The following is a 20808-nucleotide window of genomic DNA, read 5'->3' as shown; positions in this document are numbered from 1 at the left end:
TGGCAATCAGGGGACTCTGATCACAAGTGGAGGGCCATTCAACATCAACCTATTGGAGCTACAGGCCATATATCTGGCCCTGGAGGTCTTCCTGCAGTCTATCAAGGGGAGGCAGGTGCAGATCCTCATTTAAAATACCACTTCCATGTGGTTCTACAACAAGCAGGGAGGAGTGGGATCATTTACCAGGAGGCATTCACTCACTGGCGGTAGCTAGAGCTCCAACCACCCAGCGGGCAGTACATTCCAGAGTAAATGAATTGAGCAGACATCATCTGGCTAATAACAAGTAGTATTTACATTCCAAGACGGTGCAAGAGGTCTTCCACTATTAGGACCCTGGTTAGATCTTTAGGTCACCATTGAGAAAAATTTTGCACAATTGAGCTTCCACAAGAACACTTGTTAAAATACACCTTGCGATTAAAATGAAACAAGGGACTTCTGTACACCTTCCTGCAACCATCACTCCTGCTACGAGTTTTGAAGCAAGTCCAGAAAGAATGGGCCCACTTCTCCCTGCTGGCTCCGGATTAGGTGAGTGTGGTACCCGAAGTGCCCAAATATGAGCATATGCCCTTCGAAAAGACTACTACTATGAGAGGACCTTGTGTAATAGCATCACAGCAGGGTCCTCCAGCCGAACGCATGCAACTTACATCTCCATGCGAGGAAATTGAGTGTCAGGTAATTAAATTCTTTCATCTACTGCCTGAGGTGGTAGATTTCATTCTCGCCACCAAACAGCCCTCCATTGTTGCAGGGTTTCTGCACATACACAGAAATATGCGCAGAATTATGGGACCTTGGTGTATAGGGGCTGAGCCTTTCTGCCGCATCAATACCCACAAGCCCAGGACCAACTAGCTATAGTGTCTCACTCACTCACCTACACAAACACGGAGAAGCAAATGATTAGACAACCCAGAACACAACACTTCCGGATCTCTCCGGAATCGTGGTAACAAGACACCTTTTGGCTCACACACTCGCTCCTGCCCACAATAAGATCTTACTGAGACACGAATATAGTTAAAAAAAAAGTTATTTTAACTAACGTGCTCTAACATGCAGTATACTTGCCACAAGCAGAAAAATACATAACAGTAATACAGTTAGCATCAGAAGAAGTCCATGCATTATGATGGGAGATGTCATCGTATAAAGACAATGGAGAAAGGACTATAGTGCCTAACCTACCTCCCCTTGATAGGAATGAGTATTATTATATAATAGAAGATCTCTGGGTTTTGTTAGCAGACCCCATACCTTAGAGCACAGATGGGATTTTTACATCGAAGCTGGGTGTTGCTCTTCTCCCTGGAAAGGACCCTCTCCAAGTGTGTGTTACCTAAACATGTATCCCCGCAATATCAAAGTACCAGCTTCCAGCAGCAGCTGCGTTAGTGTGTTCTGTCTAGATGCTAGGGCCTGACCAGAACAGAACAACAAGGGGCATTGTTTATTGACCTTGCTCACAATGTTCAGACTAAACTCCAGGAACAAGCTGAGAATGAACACAGCTAACAGTTCTCATGTGAAAGGCATAAACAGAGTCTAGCAAAAATAAGGTTATGTAGTAACGTGCACAAAAAAAGCATCATGGCTGCAGGGCTCATGCTAACTTAATGATGTCGACAATGTCTCTATCCGCCAAATGAAATAAAGTTATGTCAAGTGCTGGGACATATTTGTAGGCAGGTGTGGTGCTCGTGCGACTGACTCCTTACAGGGAAACTTCATTTTGTTTTTGGCTTTTTTCCAGCAAAGCCTTGCACAAGGCACCGTCAAAGGTTTCTGTCTGCCCTTCAGCCTTTCTACGTGCGCATTTTCAAATTACTTGTTGTGATGAGATTTTATTCTTTTTTTAAATGTTTGACACACATTCCCTCCCAACAGAAGGACTTTAATTTGTTCTTGACATTACTCATGTGTACACCTTTTGAGTCTATGCATGGAGGATCACGCTGCCTCTGCTTACCTCCCACTCTAGAACACATTTTATTCTAGACAAATTGGTGCCGAGGACTCAGGTGGGTTTCTTAGCAAAGGTCACAACTCTCTTCCATGTCGGGCAACCCATCACTCAACCAGGCTCCTATAGTTCCATTCAACCTTCTAAAGAGGAGAATCTTTATTGGTTGACCCCCAAAAGGGCTTTAAGCTTTCAGACAGGTCGTTTAAAGGATTTTCAAGACAACTATGAAAGTTTTGTGTGAGTCTCTGAAGCAAAGAAAGGGAAGGTTGTTCAGTAGATGGACCTTTCCAGGGTTGTATGATGTTACAACGCATTCCGTTACAACGCATGCCTTTACCAGGCATGCGTTACAAAGCTAATGCCATTACCACGCATAACCTTTACCACAAATATTCCTTTACCACGCATACATTTACAATGATTTTTGTTGCAAATTCATGCACGATAAGGGCATATTCTTGCTAGAGGTTATCTCAGTCCCCTTGTCCTTTTTAATTTTGAACATGGTGTGCCCACACAAGCTCTGCATTGTGACCGGTTACCAACTGTCCATGTTGAAGCTTTATGGTAACACGCTCGAAGTGATGTGGTTTGTATTTTTTCAGCACACTACTGTAAAACGCCTCCAGTCACAAGACTGCGGCACGTAGTGACGGCCGCGCCGGGTGGCTTGCAGGCAAGACGCGCTTCATAACGTTGCAGAGCAGTATGCAAGAGGCGAAAACGTCACAGAAGAACACAGAGCTAATGCAGACATGTTCAACACGTGGGGAATCCAATATGGATGTAAGAAATTGCACGCGACGATCACAGCGAACAAAGGTAGGCACGTGCGTTCCATGTCTCGAGAAACTTCCAATTTTAAAATTCACACAGAGACAATATGCAGGCACTTTCCGCCCACATCTGTAAATAAAAACCTTGCGCATTTAAAACATGGTGCGTTTTTGGGGGGTGGGCCCCCACAAGCCCTCTTTTCACACGCTTTTTTTTGGGGGGGGGTCAAGCCCCCTATTTTAATTTTAGCGTTTACCGCACATGCCTTTACTACGTATCTCGTAGTAAAGGTATGCGTGGTTAAGGCTATTCTTGTTAACCACGCATGCGTTTTAATGCATGCGTGGTTAAGGTTATGCGTGGAAACGGCCACGTTGTAGTGGCCATGTCCCCCTTTCCAGGTGAAAATTGTCTGCATTAAGATCTGATATGCACTAGCCAAGGAGCCACATCTGGAAGGTTAGTGGGCCCATTCTACCAGGTAAAAAGTTGCCACCACTGCACTGGCCCAGGGTATGCCTGTCAACCAAGTTACTTACCTTCAGGAATGCTCTTTCTGGTAGAGACTAACTACAGATTCCTCAACTTCTGAGTATTCCCTCAGGTCTCAGACTGGATATGTTAAATCTTCAGCAGTATCCCCGCATGCCGGCAATGACTGGGCCTTTAGAAGTATGTGTGCTGACAGTTGATTGTTGAGTCGGCCCCACCTGCAGACGCAGAGCCAAAATCAGATCAATCATAACCAGTTTACAGATCTCTGTTGGAATCATATTAGATGAAATAGCCCCGTTCTTAGACCATGTAGGCAGGAGAACCAATGAGGAATCTGCGGTTAGATAAGGTCACTACCAGAAAAAGCGTTACCGAAGGTAAGTAACTTGTTCCTCTGATTCGGATTCATCACCTTTGGAATATATACCATAGCAGTACCTTCTAAGAGGTGGGTCTGTGAACTCGCTCAAACCAAAAGTCCTAAAGGACTAAGCAGGTAAAATTCCATTCCCAGCACACCTGGCTGTTTAGTGTCTTATGAACGTATGGAGTAATGCCCACTTGGAAACCTGACAAATATCTTGAACAGTTACCCCAAGCGCCAGCGCAGTTGTAGCAACTTTGGCTCTGGTACAATGAGCATGTAAACTTTCAGAGGGCTGTGTACAGGAGTGTGTGGAACAGATCTGAATGCGAAGTATGATCCAGCAAGACATGGTCCTTTTCTGCACAGCTTTGCCTTTCTTTCTGCCAGAGAAAACAATAAAATGCTTATCATCCACCCAGTGTTCTTTGGCGCAATGAAAGGAAGGAGGCTCAAGTCTGCAGAACAAGCTTGTCTGGGTAGAAACTGTTGAAAGGTACAAAAGGAATGCACATGAGGAGTATGTGGAACAGAATTTAAGTCCCATTGGGGCATAACAAATGGAGATGGGGAAAACATCTGTTGTAACCCTTTGACTAAACACAGGTACCCTTTAACACTTCCCATTGCAAGACTTTGCTGTGCTGGGACAACATAAACAGCAAAACTTCTGACAGTTTGGCCTGTTGTGGGTTTAATTGCTGAGAAGTGCACAAGGGCACAAATTTATCCCAACAGCAGGCATATACAGATTTCGTTGAGACGCCTGGCTGTGAAGATGACATCAGGGTGCAGATCGTGCAGGTTTTGGTGCAGAAAATTGCCCTGCTGCCGCAAAAGGAAATACTTTCTGCAATTTCACCGCCAAGCGGATGGGCTTACAGCTTCAGAAGGCTAATATGGAGCTAGGCCTCCACCAGTAAGCAGACGCCTCTGATCTCCACCTCTCCCAGATGGCCTTCCGAACAGAGGCATCACTGTGAACTCTCGGTAGGACAAGGAGAGAGGTCTGCCACTGATCCCATTGCAGTGTCACAGCCACCACTGAAGATCCTTGGCAGTCTCCTCCAAAATCTGGACCAGACCCAAAAGATTTCCCTGGTGCTATGCCCAATAAGACTTCAGATGCTAATGAAGAGTGCATAGCCCACATATGATAAGCAACATGCAGGAGGCCATCAGGCCCAGGGGTCTCAAAGCCATCCATACTGAGAACCATGACAGAAGTTGAAATATTGGGATCATAGCGCAAACTTGACCCTAAGGTATCAGAGCACTTTACATGAGCACCAGTTACATTACAGACAGGCACATTAATTTTTCATAGGCACAGGGAGATTAAGTGGTTTGGCCAGAATCACAGGATGTTGAGCATACCTGCCGAGACTCGAACCAAGTTCCCCAACTTTGAGGTTGACCGCTCTAGCCATTAGGCCGCATCCTCTCCCCTGTTCTGGACTTCCTGGTGGGTCTGGGTGATAGGCACGAAACTGCACCATGCCTACCTTCCCATCTCAAGGACAGACCAGACCTGGGCCAGAGTCATCTTGAACTTTTCATTTTGCAAGAAGGCATTGAGAGGGAATGGGATGGAGGCCCCTGTACATTTTTGACACCAGAAGTCCCAGGACAAACAACTTGTGGTTCCAGGACACTCTCTATGGCTCCTTTGGCCAAAAGAGCCTACATTTCCTGCTGTGACAGATGCCCCCCTCCCCAACAACCATTCTGAGGATGGTGGAAGATGTGTTGGGGTTTCGAGAAACGGTAAGGCCTAACGCTGCTGATCAATTTGCAGGCCCCCTTGTCCCAAGTTATTGCCTGCCACCTTGGAAAAAATTGGGGGATCCTGCCTCCGTCAGTGTGTCTGTGTACTTACAAAGGCACACTAAAGAAGCTTATAGGGGGTGCAGCAGCTGGAATGGTGGAAGACTGGGATGCATACTATCCCTGTTGCCCTCTCCTGCGGAGTGCAGCAACATAAGGGCTGGGGCGATTAGTGCAACAGTTGAGGCTGTTGGAGATACTGGAAGCCACTACGGTATCCATGGAGGGGGTAAAATTGTTGATGCAGTTGGTGGGCAGGAGCAGAGGCCTCAAGAGTGCTGTGGCCCTGCTATCTTTGAAGCACCTAAAGGCCAGGTCTTTTTTGGCCCTGAAAATACGGAACAGTCAAATGCAAGTCCATAGGTCTAGAATGGATGTCTCCCAAAAAGCCAGTGCATCGCTTCCATGCATGCCTGTAAAAGGCAACATTAGTACTGATAGCTCTGCTCAGAGAATCATAGGTATCGAACCCACATCGAATGGTAAATTTGCAGAATGACTGCCCTGCAATGCCCCAGAAAGGATACCACAGGCTTCTTTGAGGGTCACAGGCTGTACCAAAGCTACGGAGTCCCACACAACATGAGCGTAGCGGCCTAGGAGGCAGCTAGCATTCACAAAGTGAAGGAGAAAATTATTTTACTTATGGTTTCTGTGAGAAAGTGCCATCTTTCTTGCCTTGGTATGCCCCCATTTTTTTCTGAACTGCTGATGTGCTTGACTGAGTGTGCCCTGGGTCCCTGCCAATCAGGTACCCAGAGCCTGTTCCTTCCCTAAAAACTGTGTTGAAATAAATCCCAATTAGCCTCTCTGGTCACCTATCCGCCCCTAGTAAATGGTACCCTAGGTACCCAGGGCATGGTGACCAGAGAAGACCCCTAAGGGCTGCAGCACTTATTGTGCCACCCTTAGGGGCCCTGTACCTTGGTACCCACACACTGCCTTTGCAGGGTGAGTGCATAGGTACAGAACTAAACAAAGAGTCGACATGGCACACATCCCTGTGTGCCATGCCGGCAAACCCACTGCCCTGCCATACATCAGTCACCCCTCTAGCTGGGTGCCCTATGCCAGTGGTGTGGGCACAGGTGCATGAGCCCTGTGCCCCTACAGTACCCAGGGCCATTCCTGGACACTAAGTGCAGTGATGCAATTAAGAGTATATGGTGCTGGGAGGTTGTCATTACGAACTCCACAGCACCATAATGGCTACACTGAAGACTGACAAGTTTGGTACCACACTTCTCAGCACATTAAACCCACACTGATGCCAGTGTGTGAGATTTAATGTAAAATGCACCAGAGGGCATCTTAGAGATGCCCCACTGAAAACCTAACCTACAATCCACGTCTGGCTGAGTGGCTGACATGTTGCTGGACCCCTGGGTGGAGAACCACCCCTCCGCTCTCCTGGGTCTGCAACAAAGCACATCCTGGGCGAAGTGCTATGTCTCCTCCCCCAGGATGGACAGGGGGAAGCTTCAAAGGCATACTGCCTCTGAGAGCTTCTCCAGACCATTTGCTGTACCCAGCAACCAGCCCCGCACCAGTCCTACCCCACTTTGGCGGAAAGACTGGCGGGAAAAACTACCTCAAGAAGGGTGGGGTGCCAACCTGTATCAACTCCACCTCTCAGGTGGAGGAGGTGAGGTGAAGCACGACCCAGGGCTCCAGCCATCTTGTAGATGGGGAGTCCTGCCCAATCCCAGCTAGGCCCCTGCCCCGCTCCCACAGGAAGGGAGCAGGCTAGGGGGTGTACTCACCCCAGGACAGGGACCCATTGGTCCCTGCCCTGGCCCTACCTGTAACACCCCATAATTTAGTATTGAGGGGCTCCCTGAACCTTTCTTCCTCAGATCCAGATATCAAAAAGAAGCAAGAAGATCAAGAAGATGAAGACCCGCAGTGCAGCTGCTAACAACAGGACAACAACAACTGACTTGGTCCCAGTCCTACCAGCATGTTGATCCTGGAACCTGCTCCTGCCTAAATCCGGCAACCTCAGAGGACAGCAACCTTGGGACACCCAGAGGACCTGCCTGCCTTGACCCTCTCGACGATTGGGACTCCCATCAGCAGAGGCTCTGCTGCAACAACCCACTTGGTGCCCACCAGGAAGCTCCGGACCGGCCCACTCTGCACCAGCCGAGCCCGGGCCGGGCCAACCCGAACCAAGACCACAAGGACGCCCCCCCCCCCCCCGCGACTGGGACCCGAAGTCAAGTGCCCAAAGACCCTCCTCGACGAACCAGCCGACGCCTGCAGACTCAGAACCAGGAGCCACCCCAACCGCGACCAGCCGAGGGTAAGCTTTTCCGACCCCCAAAGACACCGCTAACCCCGGCGCCCCGCGGCCCCCGGTGCCTCCATTTGGGGTACCTATCTGTGCTCCAACATCCCAACTTACCCGTCAAAGTGCTGGTCGCCCTTGGAGAGTCACCGTCCCCGTGCCTGCAGCCTTTGTTCCTTTTTAGGTCTCGCCTTTGCGAAAGCGCGTTCTCGCTGCGAGAACTATAGCTGTCGGCTCAGCCGACAACTACTGGAGACAAGAGATGGCCACGCGCACATTAAGAAGCATGGCAGAGTCGGAGTCCGACGCGCGCCTTGGGATTGGGTCGCGCGTGTGAGCTTCTACCGTAGACAGCTCACGTCGCGCGGCTCGTATGTTTCAGTTTCGTTTTACTCGTGCGTGTAGCCGGCTGGCATTCCCGAGCCGTGGAATGGAAGGCGCAGGCCACAAACGTGCTGTAAACAAAATAGTGAACTGGCCCGGGGCGACGGGGCTGAAAGAAAGGCCGTCTTTATCACGGTAGTTGTTGATGGGACGCGCTGTGCTAAGCAGAGCACGTCACCACACGTGGGATGCGCCACTGCATAGCATGCGAGATGGCGCTACGAGACAGAGGGGCTTCAGGGCGTTGGACGAATGGAGAAGGGAGCTGGCACAGTGCGTACACACTGAAAGCAGCAAGGCAGTTGCACACCCTGAAAGCTCTCCAGCGCTTACTACTTCTCTGCGCTAGTTAAGGACACGACATCTGGGTGAGATGAAGCTGCCTAGGAGGGAAAGCTCTCCATCACTACTTGTGTGCGCCTCCCTGTGCTTGTGTGCACCTCACTATGCTTATGTTAGTTAGGGTGTTTGATTAGGCTCAGGAATTGTGCAGAGACGCTTCGAACACTAGTTGATGGAATTTTTGATACCTGGGACTCATTTTGAATTGCTCATGCTGGAACAATAAGAACAAGCATTTGCAATGCAATAGGTCTTGCAGTTGTTAGAGTTGGAGCCATTGCCATTGTAAATGGCAATGCCTTTTATTTATGTGTTAGTTTATAAAACGTAAATAAAAGGCATTGGCAATTACAATGCCAATGGCTCAAACTCTAACAACTGCGAGACCTATTGCATTGCAAATGCTTGTTCAAGATCCTCATTGGATAACATTGACTGACCGACGGCTCAAAAGCACCCTGCACCCAGCCGCCCGAGTGCCGCTGGCTGCGACCTCTTTGCTCTATCCTACTTCCCCCCCTTGCCCAGAGCAAGTGACCAGGAGCCCAGCTCCCAGAGCCACGAGGCCTGCTAGCCAGCAGCCACCAACCGAAGGCCCCCTTTCCCTCATTGGATAACATTGGGCCTACCTACCTCTGCACCCGGCCGCCCCTGTGCAGCTGGGACTGAACTAACTGTACTCACCTGACCCTGGGGGACCCCTGAGTCCAAGCCCAGAACCCTAACTTCACCAACCAAGTACTCACCTGGAAACCGGTAATTCACTTACCTGCCATTGGATAACATTGACCCATTTTGACTCGAAAATTTTCTAAGTGTGAAGTTTTGAAAACTGAAAATATTCCTATAAAATCAGCCGAAATTCAAAAATACTCACCTGTGATCAGGAGAGAAGCCAGTACTGTACCTTTCAGCCCAGTACTGAACCGCGAAAGTAATCCCTAGCGGGTTTACTAGTAACCTGTATTTTTTCCATAGGAACCCAGTGTCTACTTTTGAAAACTGCAAATATTCTTTAAAAATCATACGAAATACTGAAACGCAATTACCTACCTGTTTTGAGTTATGCCCCCAGTGCTGGCCCTAGGAGACTAGTGCTGGGTTACAAAAGAAACGCAATCGTACTTTACCTGTAACCTGAACTTCCTCCCATTGGATAACATTGTCAGAATCACCTTGAAGTTTTTAAGTGTGAACTTTTAAGACAGCTTTATATTCAGGAAAATTCATCACAGTAACTGAAACGTTTTTGCTAATCGGCTTTCAGTTTAAACCCCAGGACTGAATCTAAGATCTAGTCATGGAACTACCAAAGTAATCCATAAGGTAATCAATTGTACTTTCCTATGAAAAACCCATTGAGCTCAATGCTAGAGTCTGTTTAAGAACTGTGTTGCTTATTATCTATCCTGTAATTATTGTATGTACAAACGTATTGCTCCTCTGCAAAGTATTTACATGAGAGTACTCGTACCTTGAAAAGTATATTTTTTATAACTGTTGGTTCTAAAAATAAAACAACAATATCTGAGGATATAACAACAATTGGCCTGGAGCTCAGTTATTGAGTGTGTGAAACCTTTTGCTGACTGAGTGTTTACAACAAATGCTTTACACTGTCCTTTGGTGCTGCCTTACTGCTCAACCAAGCTTCCACTTTGGAGAGTAAGGTCAGTTCTGACTCCAAGGTCAGTTCTGACTTTAACCTCTGTTATACCTCTGGGGTTGGTGGACTCTATACACACTGTACTTCCTTCTAGTCAAGTATATATAGAGCCACTTTCTCACAGTTTCTGTCCTCAATTACCTGTCAGAGAGGGTAGTTGGAAACTAGTATGGGTTAACCTTACTGGCCTAAGCCTGCACGATAGGGCTCTTGGGTGTATTGTGCTGAGTAAGGAAATCTTTGCCACCGTGAGGGCAGAGGTGGGTGATTGGCAATTAACCAGTAGGTTTGAGTAGTGTTTAGCCTAGGTCCCAAAAGGTTTATCGATTAGAGCCTCATTGATAGAGGAGGTAGAGGACCATCCCAACACACATGGAACCATAGCAAAGGAGGCAGAGTTTTTGGTGGCAGGCTGGGGGTCTGGCGGGGAACTAGTCCAGTGTCTTGGGAGGTATGCATGCCACTGGCATCCAGGAGGTCTCTGAACCAGTTGCCCTATAGGTATGGCTGGCCTATTATCCCCAGCATCATAACCTCCATTATCAGAATCTGTGCCAACAACTTAATGGAGGGCATGAGACTTTCTGGAAGATAGAGGCAGTGTGCCAGATCAGAAGAGTGCCTAAATGGTTGCGGCTCAGGTAAAGGGGAGCGCGCCCTCAGTTGAAGTCCTGTTCAGTGTCAGACAGCACTATGGGCTTGCCATTTTAACCCAGAGTTGATGGTAGAAACAGGAATTGGTCATGGTGTCGGGTTTGGAGTTGACACTGAAGCAGGAGCTTAACCCTAAGTAGGTTCTGTAGGCACAGAATATCCAGAGGATTGAACCAAGTGTTAACCAGAAAGGGGACCACCACTTATCTGTGGGGCCCGTAAGAAGTCTGGAGCATGACCTCCTTATATGCTTCAATCTGCTGAGGCGTCAGCAACAGGCCTGGGAATCTGGTGTGCAGAGACCAGCTGCGGAATTGGCTCATCAAGAGGGGCGTAGGAATCAGAACATCCCTGAACTTGCTTCTTTGCAGACGGACATCATCTGTGCATTAATCGCCATCTGGTGGTGGGCCCGGATGATTACAATATGTTGTTGTCCTGGAAGAGTCTTTGTTTGGAAGAGGACTCCTCCTGTGGAGCACAGTGTGCATGGGCATCGACTCCATCTTCAGATTGTTTTTCGCCATTAGGGAAAATTATGGAGTTTTGTGAGAACAGAAAGAGATGTCCATGTACAGTGTATCTAATTAAGATATTACTGGAACAGATATATGTAGCCGGGGAGGCAGGTGGGAGTGTATGAATCTGCAGCCCTACATGGCAAGAACAGATGCATACTGGTAAGTAGCATTTTTCGCTCGAGGCATATGGGATGCAGATCACACACTAGTCCATTGATTGCATAGCAGTTCTATCCCTTAGCGGCAACCACCAGTATCTGTTGCAGTGGTTTGGAATAGTGTTTTGAGTACAGCCTGGCCCACACTAGCTTGTTTTGCTTGCACATCTACACAGTAGAGATTTGTGAATGTGTGCGGTGTAGACCATGTAGCTGCCTTGCAGATATCATCTAAGGGAATATTTCCTAAAAATGCCATAGATGCCCCTAGTTTACGGGTGGAATGGTCCCTACAGGGAATGGATAGAGTGTATTTTGCTTTTTTGTAACAAATTTGAATGCATTTGACAATCCACCTTGCAATCCCAGTTTTTGAGATGGGATTACCTTTATGTGGATGAGAAAAGGACACAAAAAGCGGTTTTGTTTTACGTAATGGCTTTGTCCTATCAATATAGTAGAGGAGAGCTCTTTTGACATCCAATGTATGGAGAGCTCTCTCAGCAACTGTTTGAGGTTGGGAGAAGAATACTGGCAACTCAATAGACTGATTGAGATGGAAAGGTGAAATGACTTTTGGAAGGAATTTGGGATTTGTCTTTAGAACGACTTTGTTGTGATGGAGTTGCAAGAATGGTTCTTGAATTGTTAATGCCTGGATCTCACTTACTCTTCTGAGTGAAGTAATAGCAAATAAAAAAGCAACTTTCCATGAAAGAAATTATAAGTCACACTTATGCAAGGGTTCTTCAAATGGTGGACCCATAAGCCTAGTGAGAACAATGTTTAGATTCCATACAGGGGAGGGTGGTACTCTGGGGGGAATTATTCTTTTGAGTCCTTCCATAAATGCTTTGATGGCAGGTACTTTGAATAATGACAGATGCCTGTTTTGAAGGTTAGCTGCTATAGCAGCAAATGTAACCTGATTGAGGAGTAAGCCAAACTTCATCTTTGTAGATGGAGCAGGTAACATATGATGTTTTGGATGGAAACATCTAGTGGGTTAATGTGTTATTTGTGCAATACACAACAAACCTTTTGCACTTGGCTGCATAGCATGCCCTAGTGGTGGGATTTCTAGCTTCTTTTATAACATTCATGCAATCAGGCAGGAGATTGAGACATCCAAATTCCAAGACCTCTGGAGCCAAATCGCTAGGTTGAGCTGCATGGGGTCCGGATGCATGATTTCTCCACGGTTCTATGTTAGCAGGTGTGGAGAGAGTTTTAGTTTCTGATGTGGTACCACTGAGAGCTCTAGTAGTGTGGTGTACCACGGTTGTCTTGCCCACATTGGTGCAATGAGAATCAATGTGAGGGAGTGTTGCTGTAACTTGCACACCACTAACGGAATGAGGGGGAGAGGCAGAAAAGCGTACGCAAATCGGTCTGACCAACTCATCCATATCGCATTGCCTTTGGACAGTGGGTGTGGATACCAGGCGGCGAAGCTTGGGCATTTGGAGTTGAGGTGTGTGGCAAACAGATCTATCTCTGGTTGGCCCCACTTGTGAAAGAAAGGTTGAAGAACTTGAGGATGAAGTTCCCACTCGTGTATCTGTTGTCGTTGACGACTTAACAGATCCGCAACCTGATTGTGAACTCCTGGTAGATGTTCTGCCAACAGGAAGATTTTTTGAGGAATGGCCCACCTCTATATGCTCTGGACAAGCCTGGCGAGCTGCAAGGAGTGTGTTCCTCCCTGTTTTTGGATGTAGTACATGGCTGTCATATTGTCGGTGCGGATGAATACAGCCTTGCCTGATAGGTAATGTTGAAATGACTTTAGAGCTAGAAAAATGGCTAGCAATTCCAGATGGTTTATGTGGAGTAGCTTTTGCTGTGGTGTCCATGTGCCCTGTACTGTGTGCTCTGCTAAATGAGCTCCCCAGCCGGTAAGGGATGCGTCCGTGGTTAGCACCACCTGTGGAACTGGCCCAATGAACGGTAGTTTTTGGAAAGGTTTTTGGTGTTCCACCACTGCAGAGAGCGATGGGTCCGGTCGTCCACCACCACCAGATCTGTTAATTGTTGTTGCACCTGGTTCCATTGGCTTGCTTAGCACTCTTGCAGGGGGCGCATTTGGAGGCTTGCGTGTGGTACTATGAAGATGCAAGACGCCATCATTCCAATTAATTGCATGAACACTTGAGCTGGTAGTGAGTGTTGCAGTTGGAATTTTTGTATAAGAGCTTGCATACTTTGTATCCTTGCTGGATTGCGGGATGTAAGTGCTTCGGAGGTATCTATTGTGGCACCCAGATACTGTTGAGACAGGGATGGTTGGAGATGTGGCTTTGTTTGATTTATAGTGAACCCGAGCTTGTGTAGCAGGTGAATGGTCTGGTGTGTGGGTGCTGCACGCACTGGTGGTATGACTTGGCTTTTATTAGCCAGTCGTAGAAATATGAGAAGACATGGATGTTGTCCCTTCTCAAGTGTGCCGCTACTACTGCGAGACACTTTGTGAAAACTCGAGGTGCTGTAGTCACACCGAAAGGGAGGACTTACAACTGGTAATGCTGACCGTCCAGTACGAACCGAAGGTACTTTCTGTGAGCTTGGTGGATGGAAATGTGGAAGTAGGCGTCCTTGAGATCTAGGGTAGCAAGGAAGTCGCCTTGTTTTAACAGAGGAAGGACCTGCTGTAACGTGACCATATGGAAGTGGTCGGATTGTATGTAAAGACTTCGGGGTCTAGTATAGGTCTGAGGGAGCCATCCTTTTTGGGGATAAGAAAATATAGGGAGTAAACTCCTGTTTTTTAATGGTGTACTGGAACTGGTTCTATTGCATTCTTCTGCAGTAGAGAGGCAACTTGTTTTAGGAGTGCGAGATGCTCTTGTGACATGGGACGCGGTCTGGTTGGTATTGTTGGAGGAGTGGAAGTGAGCTCTAGGCAATAACCTGACTGAACTATTTGGCTCACCCACGTGTCTGTTGTGATGGAGTTCCAGACAGGTAGTAACTATTGTAATCTCCCCCCGACAGGAGTGGAATGGTCTGGGGGGGGGGGGGGGGGGGGGGGGGGGAGTCACTGCTTGGGAGTGGAGTGGAGGCATTGCGGTTGTTGTTACCTCTGCCTCTACCTTTAGTGTTGTTACCTCTATATCCTCCTCTGTAATGACCTCTATTGGGCGGGTGCTTTGTAAGAAGAGGAAGCGTTATCTGTTGGAACATTTTTGGAGGCACCCCTGTAAGAGGAGCGACAAAAGTACGCTCTGTGAGTGAGATTGTAAAGCTCCCATGGACTTTGCAGTGTCAGTATCCTTTTTCATTTTTTTCTAGTGCATTATCAACTGTAGGACCAAAAAGATGTTGCTGGTCAAAAGGTTGATTAAGAATACTGGTTTGTACATCTGGTTTGAAACCAGAGATGTGCTGCCAGGCATGCCTACGTAAAAGTATGCCTGTATTTATTGCCCTTGAGGCTGTATCGGCAGTATCCAAAGCACAACGGATTGAAGTATTAGTAATGACCTTACCTTCCTGTATTAAGTCAGAAGCCCTGGTCTTATATTTGTCTGGCAAATGTTGCATAAGGGTTTCAAGCTCATCGTAGTGAGCACTATTATACCTTGCCAATAGAACTTGGGTGTTAGCAATTCTCCAAACGTTGGCTGCCTGCGAGATGGTGTGTTTGCCTGAAGAATCTAAAAGTTTGGACTCTTTATCAGGGGGTGGAGCGTCCCCTGTTGTCTGCGAATTAGATCTTTTCCTGGCGTTTGAGACTACTAATGAGTCTAATGGCAACTGGCCTTTGATGTAGGCTGGGTCAGTTGGAGCTGCTTTTTACTTTTTCTCCAATCTGGGATTAATTACCCTGGCTCTGACGGGTCTTTGAATACCTCTGGTGCGTGCTTTACAACCCCTTTAATCATTGGTAATGTGGTTGTGGTTCTATGTGATGGTAATATTGTGTCCATAGGAAGTTGTCTTCTACCGGGTCAGTGTGTATATCAACCCCATGAAAGGTGGCTGCTCTATGAATGAGTTGTGTAAACCCTATAGTGTCATCTGGAGGAGATGGCCTAGAAGGGTATGCGTTATCTTGTGGCAGATCTGGGGCATCTGGTGCATTATTATCGTCCCAAGGATCATCTGATGGTCCAGGAATATCCTCTGGGTCATCTATGGGTTGATCATCTTCTATCACCCCTGAATAATCATCCTCATCATCATCTGCTGGTGCAGGGCTGTGTAGGATGAATGGTGAATGTGCAGGGGAAATGTCAAGTCTGGTACTTCTGGAAGTGGTGAATGTACCATTATAGGAGAAGGCTGAGCATGCTTTTTGAGAGGGACTGGAGGTGTGGTGGGAGGGTCCACCTTCCTTTTTTCAGGCACAGTAATGACATCTCCAGTCTTTGGATGAATAAGAAGAATCTTTTGTTTTGGGTCTGGACGGAAAAGCTCTTCTGTGGATGTATCCTTTTTCGGCACCAAATGTTCTTGCTTGAGGCTGAGTTGTTTAGAAGGTTTAGCAGTGTATATTACAGTCTTTGGAGCAGATTTTGGTTTCGGTTCCGAAGACTAGTGGTCAGAAGCTTTCTTTGTGTCCTCTTTTTTGTTCGGATCGTATGTTTTGAGATCCGGAGTTTTTGGTTCCGAAGCACGTATTGGTTCAACAGCTTTAGGTGCTGAAGTGTGTTTTGGTGCCGAAGTGGACTTTGGTTCGACTTGTTTCGTTACCGGAGTTGGCTTCGGTTCGATAGTCTTTGGTGTGGAAATTGTTTTCGGTGCTGAGCTTGTTTTCGGCTTGACCGGTTTGGGTACCGAGGTTTGCTTCGGTGCCGGAGATAGTTTTGGTTTAAGGACTTTTTGTTTATCTGGACCAACAGGCTGACTAGAGCCAGAGTCGCCTAGAGGTTTTTTGGTAGTCTTCGTTGCCGAGCCGGAAGGCGGGGTGTCAGAAGTTTGTGGTCGGTGTGCACCTTGACCCAAAGTTGGAGGTGGAACCGAAGCCTGGCCCGGTATGGGGGTGTGAACAGGGATGACGCTGGTACTCACGACCTGTTGAACAGCTGGAAGGGGATCGTCATCATCTGATTGTCCTTCGGCTCCGGAAGCTGAATCCTCTGCTCTGGAAACAACTTCTTCCTGCTGTTCTTCTTCGGACTCTAGATCGACTGGAGTATCTTCGACAATGATGTGTGGTGCCGTTGAAGAGGATTGTGCCATGACTCTTCAAGCTAGACGGTCTCTGATCATTTTCTTAGACCAGAACGAAGCACAGGCCAGGCAATCTCGGCTCTCGTGCTCTGGGGACAAGCACAGATTGCACACCTCATGTAGATCAGTATGGGGAAATTTGTGTCCACACTGAGGGCACTTCTTGAAGGGTGTTCTTTCCATGAGCCAAAGGACCAATGGCGCAGTTGGGGCCCAACAGCCCCGACGATCGCTGGAATCGAGAAGTGCAAGCTTTTTCGACGCGAGCAATAAGGAAATCGAAGATGATACCAACAGTAGAATGAAGGAATGTGAGCTGAAAGGAGATTGTAACGGGACCGAGCGATAAACACATCCAAGCCCGATGGCGGAAAAAAACAATCTGAAGATGGAGTCTATGCCCATGTGCACTATGCTCCACAGGAAGAGTCATCAACCAAACAAAGACTCTTCCAGGACAACAACAAAGTGTAATCATCCGGGCCCACCACCAGATGGCGATCTATGCACTAGTGTGTGATCTGCAGCCCATATGCCTCGAACAGAGGGTTTGTGCAAATAAGGCATTCCACACATGCTGCCAGCTCCTAAAGACATTAAGTGGATTAGCAGCAGCGGCGGACACAACCTGAAAAAGTAAGACAGGTGGGAGGTAGTGGGGGGTGGGGTGGAAGTCACAGGGAGCCCAGCCGAAACAAAATAAATAGTGCACCAAACTACCTAAATTGTCAAAAGTGAACTGATCCTAAAAAAAAATTGTTTCTTAAAGTGAACTTATCCTTACAACAGGGTCAGTCTCCAGGGCGGAAACAAGTCAGTAGGTGGGATAAAGACACCTAAGGTACCATAGGTAAGCAAGATATTAGGAGGAGCACTACAAGGAACCAATTTAGAGCGAGGGGTGTGGCCAGAGTCCATACTCTGATTATATCAGGTATCCCAACAGCGCTTGCACTGTCTAGACTTAATCTAAAAAGGGCAGAGCTTCAGGACGCTTAATCAACAGCTTTTCACCCCTGTCCTCCAGCCACTGGAATGCAGGTAATACACTTCCACAGTCTGTAAAGCTGTCCTCGTCTTCCAACTAGTGCCAATGCAAACCAAAGACAGTTTAATGTATCACACGCTGCTATGCTATATAATTAATACTCAAGAGTCAAACCTAAGGATAAACGTCAGTACCTTTTTCAATTGTACATCATTTCCAGGGTATTTTCTCCACATGTGTGTCCAGGCATTATATTTCACTTTCAACCCTTGAGCTGATCAAGTGGCCTGGTTGGATCAGTTGTCTAGCAGTAGTCAAGCAACATAAAGATGATCTACCTGATTCTAGTACCTATTAAAAATTTCCAATATAGCACAAACTTCACAAGTAAATGTTTCCTTCTTCATTCTTGCATTTTCAAACTGCAAGCGATCTCAAAAATATTTCACTACATTCTTTAAATCCGGCATTAAATAAATGTCCTTTAATCAGAACCTCTCAGTTTTTCTTCTCTTTTAAATGTCCCTCTCCTTTCCTTCAATCCTCTGCATGTTCCTCTGTCTGAGGACAGCCTACTCTTGACACATGTATGTTTGACTATTGTCTATTTCAGCAAATTTGCCACAATTAATTTACAAGATCACAATCTCTCCTCCGTCCGCTGAAAATCATACCTAAACAACCTAACAATAACTAATCTCCTGTATTAATCCCACCAACCATGTGCTGGAGCTCATCGCCTCTCCAATGATTGCAACCAACCACTACTACTTTAGTCCACCATAAAAAACGGAAATAACTGCATGGTATGGTTTTCTTTGAGCGCACAAAACTAATCCCAATAACAAACAGCAACCAATAGCACAGAACGAACCAGTAATCTTGGGTTTAGTAGTAGCGTTCTTCCCAGTGCAAATCGCTTTGGTGCCTTGTCTGCGGTGTCAGCGCTATATAAATACAATTACAATTAAATCAATAACATGGCAGCCAAGTTTGTATTGTCATGTGTCTGTCATCTGCAAATAAACCCAGATTGGAGACAGGATATCAGTGTTGGCCAGATTAGGTTGCCTTGTGACAAGATTCTTGATTAAGATGTTTGCATCACTAATACCAAGCGCTATTGGACAATAGCAGCAGCATTTCAAGGGGTGCTATGAAGATTTTAAAAGGACTGTGATGCGATTACTACCTCTTTCATGCTGTTCGAGCCCTTTTAAACCTCTCAAATATAGTTGCAAAGGTTCAGCCAGAATGTCTTGAAGAATGTGAGACACAAATTCAAGTCTTGATGAACACGTTACTTACCTTCAGTAACGCCTTATCTGGTAGAGACTATATCTAAACACAGAGGGGAAGGAGGCCCACACCTATTTGAGATTATAAACCAACTACTCTTATTGGATGACAATGGTGCTACAGTGTCACGCTTGCTGTCTTTACAAGCGTCGAGAATCTATTTTCTAGAGACTATATCTAGCCACAAAGTCCTTACCTTGGAATTTCCACAGGCATCAGACTGGATCCAGAAGATTTTTGTGATCTGTGCCCCTGCACGCCGGAAGGTGGCAATCGATCAGCTCTGCATCAGACGTCGATGTCCCCCGTACCGGAAATGATGTTGCGGTACCCATATAGACACCACCAAGGCGTGCTGACATCACTTACTTTTCACGACTTTCCACGCTAGACGCACAGAGCCATGAAGAACACTGACCTCTGTTGAATCAAAACTAAGGCTCTGAAAGAGGTCACCCCGGTCCCTAGAAATCTGTTCTAATCTCTACTAAATAAGGCGTTACAGAAGGCAAGTAACTAGTTCATCTGATATAGACTTCTAGCTGCAGATTACTTCCCTTAGAATAGACACCCAAGCAACACCATCCCCGAAGGTGGGATTGTGAATCAGTTTCAAACAAGAAAGTCCGGTAGGAACAAACAAGAAAAGTGCCCAACCATGTGGATCCGACTGTCCAGACAGTACTACTTGGAGAACATGCGCCGGGAAGCCCACGTTGCTGCCTGACAGATATCCCGGGCCGGACCTCCACATGCTAACGCATTAACACTGAAAGAATAAGCCAGCAAACCTTCAGGTTGTTGCCTCTTAGCCAGTGCGCAGCAGATTTTGATACAGAGCACGACTTATCTTGAGGCTGTTACCTTCTGCACAGCCCAACCTTTCTTGGCACCAACATACCCCACAAAGAATTGAATGTCTGCCCAGTAGAACAATACTCTCTTTGGGCCAACACAGTGAAGGAGCTCCTCTTCCTTAGGGGGATGTGGAGGAGCATAAAAGATAGGCATGATGATTGATTAGCTCTCATGAAAAAAGGTGACTACTTTAGGCAGAAAGGAGGACCTTGTGCGAAGCACCACTTTGTCAGGATGCACTGAGTGGTGAGGAGGCTTAGATGTTAAGGCCTGCAGCTCTCTTACTCTGCAGGCAGATGTACCTGCCACAAGGAAGGCTGTTTTCAAGGTGAGGACCCTGAGGGGACAATTGTGTAGAGGCTCAAGAAATTCAAACCAAGTTTTTTTGGGGTGGGAGGGTTTTATAAAGCCAGAACTAGATCCGAAGGAATCAGAGTAATTTACATGAGCACCAGTTACGTTACAGGCGGAGACATTCATTTTTTGTTAGGCATGAGGAGATGAAGTGATTTGCCCAGAATAACAGGATGTTGGGCTTTCCTCCTGAGACTCGGACCCGGTTTTCCAGCTTCGTGGTCGACCGCCCTAGCAGTTAGACCACATTCTACCACCAAGTTAAGGCCCCACTGAGGTATAGTGAATGGTGAAGGAAGAGATGAGAAAGACCCTTGAGAGATCTATGTACAATAGGGGACTTGATCAGGCAACCGGATGAAAGCAGAAATGGCGGCTAGACAGCTCTTGAGTGTGCTAAGATCAGAGCACTGCTGAGCAAGAGAAAGAATGAAAAGCAGAACTTCAGAAAGAGGGGCAGAAAGGGGATCAACACTTTTTTGCACACAATGCCACAAATCTTTTCCAATGACAAGTGCACACCGTCTTGGTGGAGGGATGCTTGGCTGCCAAGATGACATTACAGACTTCGGGAGGAATGTCAAAAGCGGTCAACTGTCGCCGCTCAACTTCCATGCAAAAAGGTTCAGGTGGAGAACCCACGCCTGCAACAGAAGACCCTACCGAAGGGGCAGCCTG

General features: G+C 47.0%; 1 protein-coding gene across 1 annotated transcript in view; it reads right to left on the bottom strand.

Annotated features, from left to right (window-relative positions):
• Nucleotides 1-20808, bottom strand: part of PPP2R5A (protein phosphatase 2 regulatory subunit B'alpha) — an 836659-nt gene that overhangs the window by 552535 nt on the left and 263316 nt on the right. The window lies entirely within an intron of this gene.

This window comes from Lissotriton helveticus, chromosome 6 (assembly GCF_964261635.1).
Source record: "Lissotriton helveticus chromosome 6, aLisHel1.1, whole genome shotgun sequence".
NCBI classification, from domain to species: Eukaryota; Metazoa; Chordata; class Amphibia; order Caudata; family Salamandridae; genus Lissotriton; species Lissotriton helveticus.
This window is presented reverse-complemented; position numbering and strand designations above follow the sequence as displayed.